The sequence below is a fragment of the Trichechus manatus genome, unplaced genomic scaffold (genome assembly GCF_000243295.1).
Source record: "Trichechus manatus latirostris isolate Lorelei unplaced genomic scaffold, TriManLat1.0 scaffold00045, whole genome shotgun sequence".
NCBI lineage: Eukaryota > Metazoa > Chordata > Mammalia > Sirenia > Trichechidae > Trichechus > Trichechus manatus.
The window spans coordinates 10,239,984-10,252,679 of record NW_004443981.1 but is presented as its reverse complement, the minus strand read 5'-3'; the positions used below and the strand labels follow the sequence as shown (position 1 = coordinate 10,252,679).

Here is a 12,696-nt window from a genome sequence, read left to right as displayed (position 1 = left end):
CTGTGGTGGATTCCATTGATTTTCTAATATTGAACCAACCCTGCATTCTTGGAATAAATCCCACTTGGTCATGGTGTATGATTCTTTTATTGTACTGTTGTATTCTGTTTGCTAGTATTTTGTTTTAAGGGTTTTTGCATCTGTATTCATCAGAGATATTAGCCTGTAGTTTTCTCTTTTTTTTTTTTTTTTTTGTGGTATGTGTTTGGTTTGGATATCAGAGTTATGTTTGCTTAATAGAATGAATTAGAGAGTATTCCTTCCTTCTCTATCTTTTGTAAGAGTTTAAACAGTATTGGTGTCAATCCTTCTGTAAAAGTTTGGTAGAATTCCCCAGGGAAGCCATCTGGTCCAGGACTGTTTTTTTGTTGGGAGGTTTTTGATCACTGATTCAATCCCTTCACTTGTTGTGGGTCTGTTGAGACTTTGTTTCCTCTTGAGTCATTTTGGTTAGGTTGTGTGCCTATAAGAACTTTTCCATTTCATCTGGGTTATCCAGTTTGTTGCCATACTGTTGTTCAATTATATTCTGTCATAATTCTCTTTATAAAATCTTTTTATTATGGATTATTTTTACATAGAAGTTGAAGGAATAGTATGACGAACCTCCATGCCCCCGTCACAACTTCGACAGTTATCGGCATACGGCCAGTCTTGTTTTATCTAACTGCCCCTTGCCACACCAACACACACACACGTCCCTCTCCTCACATAGATAAGTCATCATATTTTATTCATAAATCTCAATATGTAGTATCCTTCAATAAAGACTCTTTTTAAATGGAACCAAAACACTGTTGTCACACCTAAAAAATGTAACAGTAATTCTTTACTATCCATATATATTCAGTATGTGTTCAAATCACCCCACCAAATTTTTTTAAAGTTGGTTTGTTGGAGTCTAGATCTAAATAAGGTACTTACATTGGTTATTATCTGTCCTTAATTTCCATTAATCTTATAGGCTTCTTCTCTCTTTTTCTTTTTGCAGTTTAGTTATTAAAGAAATCTGGTTGTTGATGTTCATTTGAAGGATGTGATTCTCAACCAATGATAATTTTGCCCCCAGGAGACACTAGACGATGTCTGGAGACTTTTCTGGTTGTGGGTAGAGGCCAGGGATGCCAGCAAACACCCTATGTTGTAGGAGACAGCCCCCACAACAAAGAAGCACCTGAACCCACATGTCAGTAGCGCCAAGGTTGAGAAGCCCTGATGTCATTTCCCCATAGTCTGTATTTTGCAGACTGCATCCTGTGGGTTGCTAATGTGTTCCTCTTTCCCTTGTATTTCCTTTAAACTGGTAGCTGGATCTCACGGCTTGACCAGATTCAGGTTGGACTTTTTTTTGAAGGCAGAAATACCTCTTAAGCAGTGTATCACATATAGTATCTGGCACATAGGGGGTATTAGTTTGATGTCTTCCTGATAAAATTACAGAAGAGGAGAAATTTGAAAGACGTCGGAGAGTAGAGTCGCTCGAGTGTGGGTGTAAGGGAGGAGGGGTTGAGGTAGATGGTGGCATCAACCCTGGATCCCACGTCCAAGGCGGAGTTCAGGTTTTGGCTCTACCACCCACTGCCTGAGCCCAGGTGAGTCACTGAGCTCCGGTTCCTCGCCTGTAAAATAATGATGCTAAAGCTTTGTAGGAGGACTCGGAGGGTTACAGGCGAATTATGTATTAGCTGCTCCCAAGCGTATGCTGCTAGGTCGTAAGCCCCACAAGGCAGGAGCCGTGTCCGTGACACTCACGGTGCCTAGCAGAATGAGGACTCAGTAAATATCTGTGGAGTAGACAGGCCACATGGGAGGGAAGGACTTTGTCTGGGCCAGGTTGTTGTCAGTTGTTGTCCAGTCGACTCCAACTCATGGTGACTCCATCTGTGCAGAGTAGAACCATGCTCCATAGGGTTTTCAAGCCTGTGACCCATAGGAAGCAGATCATCAGGCCTGTCTTCCGAGAGCCTCTGGGTGGGTTCCAACTAGTAGGTCAGTATCCTTTGGGACAGCGATGTTTGGAGTTCAGGAGAGGTTCATCACTGCTCTTTCTCCAGGCATGTTGCTTTTCCACTCTGCTCTGTGACCTTCAGACCTTCCTCACTCTCCTCGAACCTCGACCCTTCTTTCATCCCCCGTGAAGATTGATTCTTAGAGGATGACCTCATTCTGTTTCACACGCACACACCCACACACACACCACACACACACACACCCACACACACACACACACACACCCCACACACACACCCCACACACAAGAAGCCACCAGATAATCACTGCAGTTTAAGCCTCAGATTAACAAATTTACTGTGTCTGTCAGACCTCTCCTTTTCTTCTGCTGTTTTGCTCTCAGTGCAGACCCCAGGCTCCAAACCCCAGCTCCTTGCCCAGTTATTCTCTCAACCATATCTCCCTCTCTGCACATCCGTCCTGTCAGCGTTCAAGCAAATTCAGACCTGTCCCATCTTAAAGACAGAGGCTCTCCTCTGGCCCTGCTTCTTCCTCCAGTGCCCAAACTCCCTTCTGTTCTTCCCAGCCACATTTCTCAAGTTGTTGATGCTCTTGGTCTGCGCTTCCTTTCTCCCTGCTGTTCTTTGGCTCCAGCCGCCTCCAGTCGCCATCTCTTCCACAGCTCCACAAAACTCCTCACTCAGCACCCTGACTCCGTGTCCGGAATCTGCAAGACCCCTGTCTTCTCAGTGGCACTTGGACAAAGACTTTGTTGGTTCGCTTCAGTGATACCACACCCCGCTTGTCCTCGTCTTCATGGGCTCTTTCCCTCAGCCCCTCTGTTCTTTGTTTTTTCCTGGTCGCTCTCCTGTTCTCATCCCTCTGCCAGCAGGGCTTACCCATCCTGTGGCTTCAGTAAGTGTCAGATGCCAGCGACCTCCAAATGCACGTTTCCAGCACAGATGTCCTTCCGTTCCGACAGGATTTCCTGAGTGGCTGCCGTGTGACAAGCAGGCACTCCTCCAGGCATGGGGAGGCCACTGTCTCATGGGCAGAGTGGGAGAGACAGTAACCAAGAAGTTAAACGAGAAAGAGCATTTCAGCTGTCGATTAGTGTAATAAAGGGAATAAAATGTAATCGCTTATGGAAGAAGTGGAGAGAGGAGGTCATCTTGTATGTGCTGGAATCGCCACCTACGTACCTCACACTCAGCATATTCACGGTGGAACTTACTTCTCCCCCATTTTCCTTTCCCGTCTCGGTGGTATGCCTAACCATCCACCCAACTGCGAAAGCCAGAAGGCTGAGCGTTCTTACTGACTCCCTCTCCTCCCTCACCCCACATACCCAGTCTGTCATCCACCCTCTTGCTTTTACCCTGAGATGTTTCTGACTCTGTCCAGTTTTTCAAATTTACCTGCCTCTGCCCTTGTCCATGCTGACGTTTTTATCTTTGTCTAAAAAAAAACAGTTGCCATTGCGTTGACTCCAACTCATGACAACTCCTTGAGTGTCAGAGTAGAACTGTGCTCCATAGGCTTTTTTTTTTTTTTAATTATTTTGTTGTTGTTGAGAATATTCACAGCAAAACATACACCAATTCAACAGTTTCTACACGGACAATTCAGTGACACTGATCACGTTCTTCAAGTTGTGCAACCATTCTCACCCTCCTTCTCTGAGCTTTTCCTCCCTCATTAACATAAACTCACTGCCCCCTAAGGTTCCTGTCTAATCTTTTGAGTTGCTATGGTCAACTTGATCTCATATAATCCTTAAAAAAGCATAATGCTCAAGGCAGACTTTTTTTACTAGTTAAGCTAAACTATTGTTTGGTTTTAAGATAACTTCAGGGGATATTTTTGGTTTAAGGTTTAAAGATTATCCCTGGGCAGTAGTTTCAGCAGTTCGTCTAGCCTCCATGGCTTCAGAAAGTCTGGAGTCCATGAGAATGTGAAATTCTATTCTGTATTTTCCCCCTTTTGATCAGGATTCTTCTGTGGAATCTTTGATCAAAATGTTCAGTAATGGTAGCTGTCCAGCATCCAGTTCTCCTGGTCTCATAACAAAGGAGGCATTTGTTCATGGGCTCCATAAGGTTCTCAATGGCTGATTTTTTGGACGTACATTGCCAGGTCCTTCTTCCAAGGCATCTCCAACCTTTCAGTCAGCAGACGAGTGCATTAACCATTGCACCACCCAGAAACTCCCATCTTTTTCCTAGAAAAGCCTCCTTATTGATCACTTTGCTTTCATTATCATCCCCCTGCAATATGTAGTCCACTCCGGAGCTTGAGTCATCCTTTGAAAAGGAAGCTCTGTTCGTGTCATTGCCCTGATTAAACCTCTTTGCTTGCCTTTCTGTTGCCCTTGAGATTGCCCAGAATTCTTAACCTGGGCCAGCCGGCTCCACCTGCTGCTCTGGTGGGTACCCTCGGCTCCTCCGGCCTTCTTACTGCCTTTCTTGCTCTGCTCTGTGGGCTGTTCCTGCTGAGTTCTCAAGCGCTCAGTGGCATCTGCCTGTAAACCACTTCTCCCTCCCCTCCCCTACACACACACACTTTTACCTTCTCTTCCTTCAGGTCTTACCACTGTTCCTCAAAGAAGGCGTCCCTGGCCCTCTCAGAGGCCTTTGTCATCACTTAATCAGCACTGTGTTCCTCTCCACAGGACTGGACAGAGGTGTGTCCAAAGCATACAGGCGCTGACAGTCCTAGTCAGGGAGGACTCCAGTCTCACAGTCAGAGATGGATGTGAAGTCACACTACGACAGGGTTACGGAAGGAAGCTGTGGGCTGTGAGGCCCATGGCAAGAGCTGCCTTGGGGAGTTCAGTGATGGCTTCGTTAGAAAAGCATGAACCACCCTGAGATCTGAACAAAGAGGGGGTTGAGCACAGGGTGTGACAGCAAGGGGCAGTAGCAGCCATGTCAGGCAAGGCCCAGGTGGGAGGAGTGGGAGAAGGCAGAGAAGGCGTGTGATGTGGATCGAGACCTGAGAGGAACTTTGTAACCAAAGTACTCAGGGCTCTGTAGACCTGCGATTAAGCTAAAGGGTTGTTGGTGTATGAAAACTGGGAAATCAGTGACCTCTGTTAGCATGGAGCAATGGGACCAGCGTTGACCTGTGTTCGTGTGGGGCGATGGGACCAGCACTGACCTGTGTTAGCGTGGTGTGATGGGACAATCACTGACCTGTGTTAGTGTGGGTGAAGGAACCAGCAGTGACCTGTGTTAGCATGGGGAAATGGGCCCAGCGTTGACCTGTGTTAGCATAGATGATGGGACCAGACTCTCTTTTTCAGAAATTCACTCTGCCTGCTCAGAGGAGGATGCTGTAAGTGAGGCAGGAGTGAAGGAGATGCTGTGGCTCGTAGTCAGCAGGTCTGAGGGATGATATTTGCTCAGGCATTAGAAACTTTACCTCACCCTGTTTCCCTGCAGTGGGCTGTGAATAGCTGTGGGTTTGATTCTGTGTTAAGAATTAGCCCAATCGCCAAATCCTGCTCCCGTGAGCTTTGTTACATAAGATGCACAGTTTATTTCCCTGTTGGGGCGGAAGGCAGCGGTGCAGCTGTTTTTGTTAATCTTTAGACCTGATTGTTTATCAAGGTCATTATGTAGCGCTGGATTCAGCATTATGGAAAAATCGAAAGAAGATACGTTTTAATCTACTAGAGCACAATGTGTATGTAATTTAAGGTTTAAAACAGGTACAGTTGCTCGGAGTAGCTATTTGTGACCTAGAATAAATACGGGTTCTCCCCACTGTCCCAAAGTAGAGCATTCCTATGAAATCTTTCATAAGCAGAAGTGGCATAAAGTGAAGACGCAAGTACCTTTATATGGGAAAAAGTGTTGAGTGTTCCCAGACCCAGAAAATAACCTACCAGATCATACCAGATAACAAAAAAAACCCTTAGCGCCCTCTTAGGCTTTTCTGACACGTTAGGACGCGTCTTGCTAACGGATGCACAAAATAAATTGAGATAAAGCGCAGATGCTTATAGACACAGTTCAGAGCCGTGGCAGCTTGATGCTGAGGTGCTGAGTGTAGTATCCAGGAAGGAGCTTGGCAACGCCGTTCTCACTGCTTGGGGTATGCACTGCTTCTTTAAGGGCTCATTGCAAAACAAACACTGAATGCGCTTTTTGCCTTTTTTCGTTTTAAAAGGGAAAATCCTCTTCCGATTCCGTTCGGTTAGCAAAAACAAGTACTGATGTAGGTCTTCTGTAAAACCAAAGTGACGTAAAGCAAACTTTCAAAAAGTGGGGAATAGCTGTACTGGGGTTTTCTGGGGGTATTTAGAAGAAGCTGAGTAGAAAAGCTTTCATTTGGAGGATTCCATGGATGAGGTGAGTTAAGGATAGAATTTTAAGGAAGAACGGCCCGTGCCTTCACAGTCAGGTGGAAAGAATGACATATGTCAGAGTCAAACCCTAAGAAAGGACATTTTGAGGAAGAAGCTGCATACTGTGGGAGGAAAGAGGACCTGTGGCTAACCCCTCACCCTGGGTTCAGAATTCGGGCTACTGTTCAGGATAGTCTCTCATCTTGGAAAACTATTTCCAAGCATTCTTAAGCACTTTATTAAAAAACAAAGCAACTCTTTATTTCTCGGTAAAAAAAATTCATTTAAGAGTGTCTTAGTTATCTAGTACTGCTGTAACAGAAATACCACAAGTGGGTGGCTTCAGCAAACAGAAATCCATTCTCTCACAGTCTGGGAGGCTAGAAGTCCAAACTCAGGGCGCCAGCCGCAGGGGAAGGCCCTCTCCCTTCATCAGCTCTGGGAGAAGGTCCATGCTATCAACCTTCGCCTGGTCTAGGAACTTCTCAGTGCAGGAACCCTGGGCCCAAAGGATGTGCTCTGCTCTCAGTGCCTCTTTCCTGGTGACATGAGATCCCTCTCCTCTCTGCTTGCTTCTCCCGTTTCTCAAAAGAGACTGACTCTAAACACAACCCAGTCCTGCAGATTGTGTCCCATCTCACCAACATAACTGCCTCTAATCCTGCCTTATTAACACCATAGAGGTTAGGATTTACAACACATAGGATAAATACATCAGATCACAAAATGGAGGACAGCCACACAACACTGGGATCCATGGCCTAGCCAAGCCGACACACATTTTTGGGGGACATGATTCAACCCATAACAAAGGGTGAGAGCAAATGAGATTGAGGCTCGAGTTGGTGTTTTTACTCTCCGTGACTTAGTGGGTCTGTGTTTCTAGGATGGAGTTTGATAACCGTTTTAAAAGAGCACATGTGAGGATGCGAGCTCCTCATGGGCAGACTGGAGGGGCTGGGTGGGGGGCGGTGCATAAGTTGCATAAAGAATCTTGACCATCGACACTTAGCACTGCAGCTGTCAGTGTCACTGCTGGGCGGCGGCACGTGGGTCTGAATGCCAAAGTCGCATGCCTGCAGGGAGCTGTCCCGAGAACCCTCGCACTGGGGGCCCCGGGCACATCTCGGCTCCACAGGGGTCCCTTTACAGCTCATCCGCTTAGACCTGTATGGGTGACAGGGGACCCTCCGCTGCTGCTGCACGGACCGTCGGGCAGCCATCCTCACTGTGCTGGTGCTGCTGTGTGGCCTGGGGGTGCGCATTCTAGATGACGGCGAGGACAAAGATGCCTAGAAAGCAGAGCATTTCTTGAGGCTTAAGGGGAAAGTACCCCGTTGCCGTCAAGTCGATTCTTGGAAATTCTGTGGGGCAGCCCTACTCAGTCCTTATAATGTCACTGTGAGTCGGAATGGACTCGACGGCAATGGGTGAGGGGAAAGTGCTGCTTTCATTTTTTCATTGTGGTAAAAAGATATACAGTAAAACCTGTGAAAACCAGGACTGTGTAAGTCGGAAACCCGTCAGAGATGGAAAACTCAAATATTTGCCACTAAAGCAAGCGACAGAAAAGTGGTAAGACTGCACCCTGTCAAAAGCGGAAAACTTGCGAGACCTGGAAAAACAAGGCCGTCCCGTCGAATTCCAGCCGTCACAGGTTTCGCTGTATAACAAAACGTTTGCCATGTCAACGTCTTTTGCGTGTACAACTCAGTAACATTAATTACGTTCACCATGTTGTGTAACCTTCACCGTTATACATTTTCAGTTTTTTTCACCATCCTTAACAAAAACGTAGTGCTCCTTAAGCAGTAACTCCCCATTTCACCCTCCCTCTCACCCCTGATAACCACTAGTAAGCTTTGTTCTCTACACACTTGCCTGTTGTAGATATTTCATAGAAGTTGGATCATGCAGTATTTGTTCTTTTGTGTCTGACGTACTTTACTCAGCGTAATGTTTTCAGGGTTCAGCCATGTGGTGGCATGTATCAGGATGTTATTTCTCTTTAGAGCCAAGAATATTCCATTGTATGTATATACAGTGAAACCTGTGAGAGCCGGCACTTGACTGCCTTGTTTTTCGGGGTCTCACAAGTTTTCCACCTTTGACAGAGTGCAGTCTTACTACTTTCTATCACTCGTTTTAGTGGAAAATATCTGAGTTTTCCTTCTCTGACAGGTTTCCACCTTACACAGTTTCTGGCTTTTGCGAGTTGTACTGTACCACATTCTGTTTATCCATTCATCTGTTGATGGACACTTAGGTTGTTTCCACCTTTTGACTATTGTGAATAGTGCTGCAGTGAACATGGTACATTTATGTTCCTGCTTTCATTTCTTTGGGGTATATACCCAAGAGTAGAATTTTTGGGGTCTTACGGTAATTTTAAGGAGCCCCAGTGGCACAGTGGTTAAAGTGCTTGGCTGCTAACCAGAAGATCAGTGGTTCAAAACCATCTTTCTCCATGGGAGATGTGGCAGTCTGCTTCCATAAAGATTTACAGCTTTGAAAACCCTGTGGGGGCAGTTCTACTTTGTCCTGTAGGTTTGCTGTGAGTTGGAATCGACTTGAGGGCAGTGAGTTTGGTTTGGTTTTTGGTATAGTAATTCTACGTTTAACTTTCGAAGAAACCGCCAAACTATGCTCCACAGCGGCGGTACCATTTTACAATCTCGCCAACAATGGATGAAGATTCCAGTTTCCCCACATCCTCACCGACATTCACTGTTTTCCATTTTTCTGATAATAACCATCCTAGTGTGGGTGAAGTAGTGTCTCAGTGTGGTTTCGATTTGACTTTCCCTGATGACTAATGACATTGAGCGTCTTTTTACATGCTTGTGAGTCGTTTGTATATTTTCTTTGATGGACTGTGTCTGTCCACATTCTTTACCCGTTTTTTGATTGGGTTGTTTTTCTTTTTGTTGTTAAGTTATAGGGTTGTTTATATATTTGTATATTATGATTCCCAAAATTTTCTCCTAGTCTGTAAGTTGTCTCTTTACTTTTAGATGAAGTCCGTTGATACCCCAAAGTTTTCAATTTTGAAGACGTCCAGTTTATCTGTTTTGTCCTTTGTGGCTTTTATACTTTAGTGTCATATCTAAGTCCATTGTCAAAAACTAGGTCCCAAAGCATTACCCCTATGTTTTGTTCTGAGAGTTTTATGATCGTAGCTTTTAAGTTTAGATCATTGTTCATTTTCGTATATGGTGTGAGGTATGGGCCCGGCTTCATTCTTTTGCATGTGGAGATCCAGTTGTCTCAGCACCATTTATTGAAGAGACTATTCAAGGGGAAAATGCTTTCATACATTTACTGATTTTAAGGGGCTTAGTGGTTAGCTCACAGGGAAAACCTATCATTTTTGAGGTATTCAACTGTATTAGTTTCCTATGGTTGCTGTACAAACTACCATAAACCTAGTGGCTTAAAACAACACAGACTTAGTATCTTGGCATTCTGGAGGTCAGAAATCTAAAATAGGCTTCACTGGATCGAAATCAAGGAGTCATCAGAGCCACGCTCTCTCTGGAGACTCTAGGGGAGAATCCATGTCCTTGCCCTTTCTGGCTTCTAGAGGCCACCTGCATTCTTGGCTACAGGCCCCTTCTATCTTCAGAGCCAGCAGTGTAGCATCTTCACATCTCTCTGCTTCCATCTTCTCGTTGTCTTCTCTTGTCTGACCCTCCTGCCACCCTCTTAGAAGGACCCTTGTGACTATACAGGGCCTACCATGAAAAATTGAGGATAATCTCCCCATCTCACGTTCCTTAAGTTAATCACATCTACAAAGTGCCTTTTGCCAAGTAAGGTAACACATTCACAGATTCCAAGGACTGGGACGTGGTCATCCTTGGGGACCACTGTTCAGCCAGCCATATTAGCCTGTTGTTGTCAGTTGCTGTCAAGCTGGCCTCAACTCATAGTGACACCGTGTGTTCCAGAGCAGAACTGAGCTCCACAGAGTTTTCTTGACTGTGACCTTTATGGAAGTAGGTCGCCAGGCCTATCGGTTGAATAATTAGAAATCAGAAGTTTGAAGGAAGATATGAAAAATTGGGTATATCTGTGAATCTCTTAAAGTCTAGCATTGCGAGTGATGGGATATGAGCCTCAAACTCCAGCAACTATAAGAAATTACATATTTTACAGTGGCATGGGAGGAGACTGTCCCAGAGTTAAACTTGTGTATAGTGTTTTCTGTATTTTAATTCTTTTTATTTTGGAAACAGATTGCCAGCAGGAAAAACAGCCTTGTTGCTATCCAGTCTGCAACATCTAATAAAATAAAAGTATCCGTCCCTCAGCCCATAGTGAAGAAAGACAAACGGCAGAACTCCACAAGGTTTAACACCAGCAATAATAGAGAACTTCAAAAACTTCCATCTTTAAAAGGTAATTTGCATTATTTGTCTTTTAAAAGTTAAATTTCGGCTATTTGGGTGGGTGGGGGGAAAGGAGAATGTTTTGATAGTTGTCTAGCATTGCATTTCTTGTACATTTTCTGTGTTAATACTTTGTGTATATGTTTTGTATCTTTTTTAGCGAGTTTATTTAGATTGAATGCCATTAATTTATTTATTTAACTAGTAATTTAAATTTCAGAGCTATTTAAGATAAAAATCTAATCCACTAATGTATTATAGGTATAATACACTAAAAAAACACACACACACACAGAGGAAAGTCTTAAAATCTTTTCATATTAATTGTAATTAAAACTAGTCAGTTTTTTAAAAAATAATTCTTTTTCATTTGTTTTCAAACTCTAGCAATTCAGAAAGGAGTTACAACAGATAAAATAATTGTAAAAGTTATAGTGGAACCTCTTCATTTTCCTGATATCAGAGAAATAAGGATTGTAACTATAGTACTTCAGGGACTTTCTCCTTTGTGAGTGATTGGGTACTGCCTTCACTCAGTGGCCTTCTCTGAGATTAGTCAGGAAAAGTGCTCTGTACTTTACTCGGGCACAATCACCCCTTTCCAGGTGAGGGTGTGTGGTCCCTGAAAGTCTTCCTATGGGAGATTTTGATGTGAGATACTTAAAATTTTTCCAAGGAAAATAGGATAAGGGCCCTAAAGTGAATGTGAGCCTCTGAAAACCTTTATATTTACCAAAATATAAGACTAGTATGTGCAATAAAGAAAACCCCAAACATTTTTCGTACCTTAAATTCCTAAGGATAGGTCTTTTACAATTAGTTTTCGTCGAGTATGAACTCATGAGAGCCAGAAGTTTGTCTTCCTTACAGCTGTATTCCTATTGTCTTCCTCACTATTTGGCATGTAACAGAACTTGATACAAATGTGCCAGAGGGCGGGATGGAGGGAAGGTAGATGATGGGAGGATGGATGGGTGGGTAGATAGAATTCTTGCCCCTCGCTTGCTAAAAATCCAGGCTCTCTTCTCACTATTTTACAGTGCTTGTGTTTGGCTTATATGTGGTTTAGGTTTGTGGTAGATAATATGCATACTAAGTCATTTCTTCTTGAGTCTTCCCCCTCCCAAATAGTCCATACTTTTCTGATGCTCTGCATTCATTTAACAAATAGTTTTTGAGCACCTACTAAAACAGGACCTGTTCTGGGTATTAGGGGCACAGCATTAAACAAAACAAAACCCTGTCCCCATGGAACTAACATCCTGATGGTGGGAGACAGTCAGTAAAGGAGTAAATGAGTAAATGCACGTGACTACTCCTTCCAGTACCCTCGGGAATCCCAGAGTCAGAGTAATAGGGATGTCTGGGATGGAAAAGGCTTGGCATAACTATTATTGAACCTTTATTTTCCAAGCCGTGTCCCCAGTACCGAGTCACAGCTGGAGCTTGGCTCTTGCCTTGATAACTGCATGGAAGGCATGTGCCCCCTGCACCTTTCATGCACATTGCAGAGCAAGTGCAAATACAGGTCTAGGCCCAAGTGTACTTCCCCATCTTCCTTTATCTCTTTCAAGGAGTTACTGCACAAACCTCTTCCTCCAAGCTATCTTTTCTACCTCTGCTTGCTATTCTCAACCTCCAAGTTCCTCTTTTCCTCATTATATCTAGTAAGAATGACATGCAGTTGACTACAGACACATAAATTTTCACTGTTCCCCAGAAGGATAAATTATAAGTGATAAATGCACATAGCCAGGAAAATTTTAGGGCAACTAGCTTTGGGACATGTCTTAGTCATCTAGTGCTGCCATAACAGAAATACCACAAGTGGATGGCTTTAACAAAGAGAAGTTTATTCTCTCACAGTCCAACAGGCTACAAGTCCAAATTCAGGGCATCAGCTCTAGGGGAAGGCCGCCTCTCTGTCGGCTCTGGAGGAAGGTTCTTGTCATCAGTCTTCTCCTGGATGAGGAGCTTCTCAGTGCAGGGACCCCAGCTCCAAAG

At 44.2% G+C, this 12,696-nt stretch overlaps 1 protein-coding gene across 3 annotated transcripts in view; it reads left to right on the top strand.

Moving 5' to 3' along the window:
- The window catches only part of PPP2R5C (protein phosphatase 2 regulatory subunit B'gamma), a 172,439-nt gene that overhangs the window by 27,761 nt on the left and 131,982 nt on the right, over window positions 1-12,696 (top strand). For all 3 annotated transcript variants that reach the window (XM_023731780.1, XM_023731782.1, XM_023731781.1), the window contains exon 2: window positions 10,540-10,702. The gene's annotated coding sequence lies outside the window, so the exon portion shown is untranslated. The remainder of the gene's footprint in view (window positions 1-10,539; window positions 10,703-12,696) is intronic.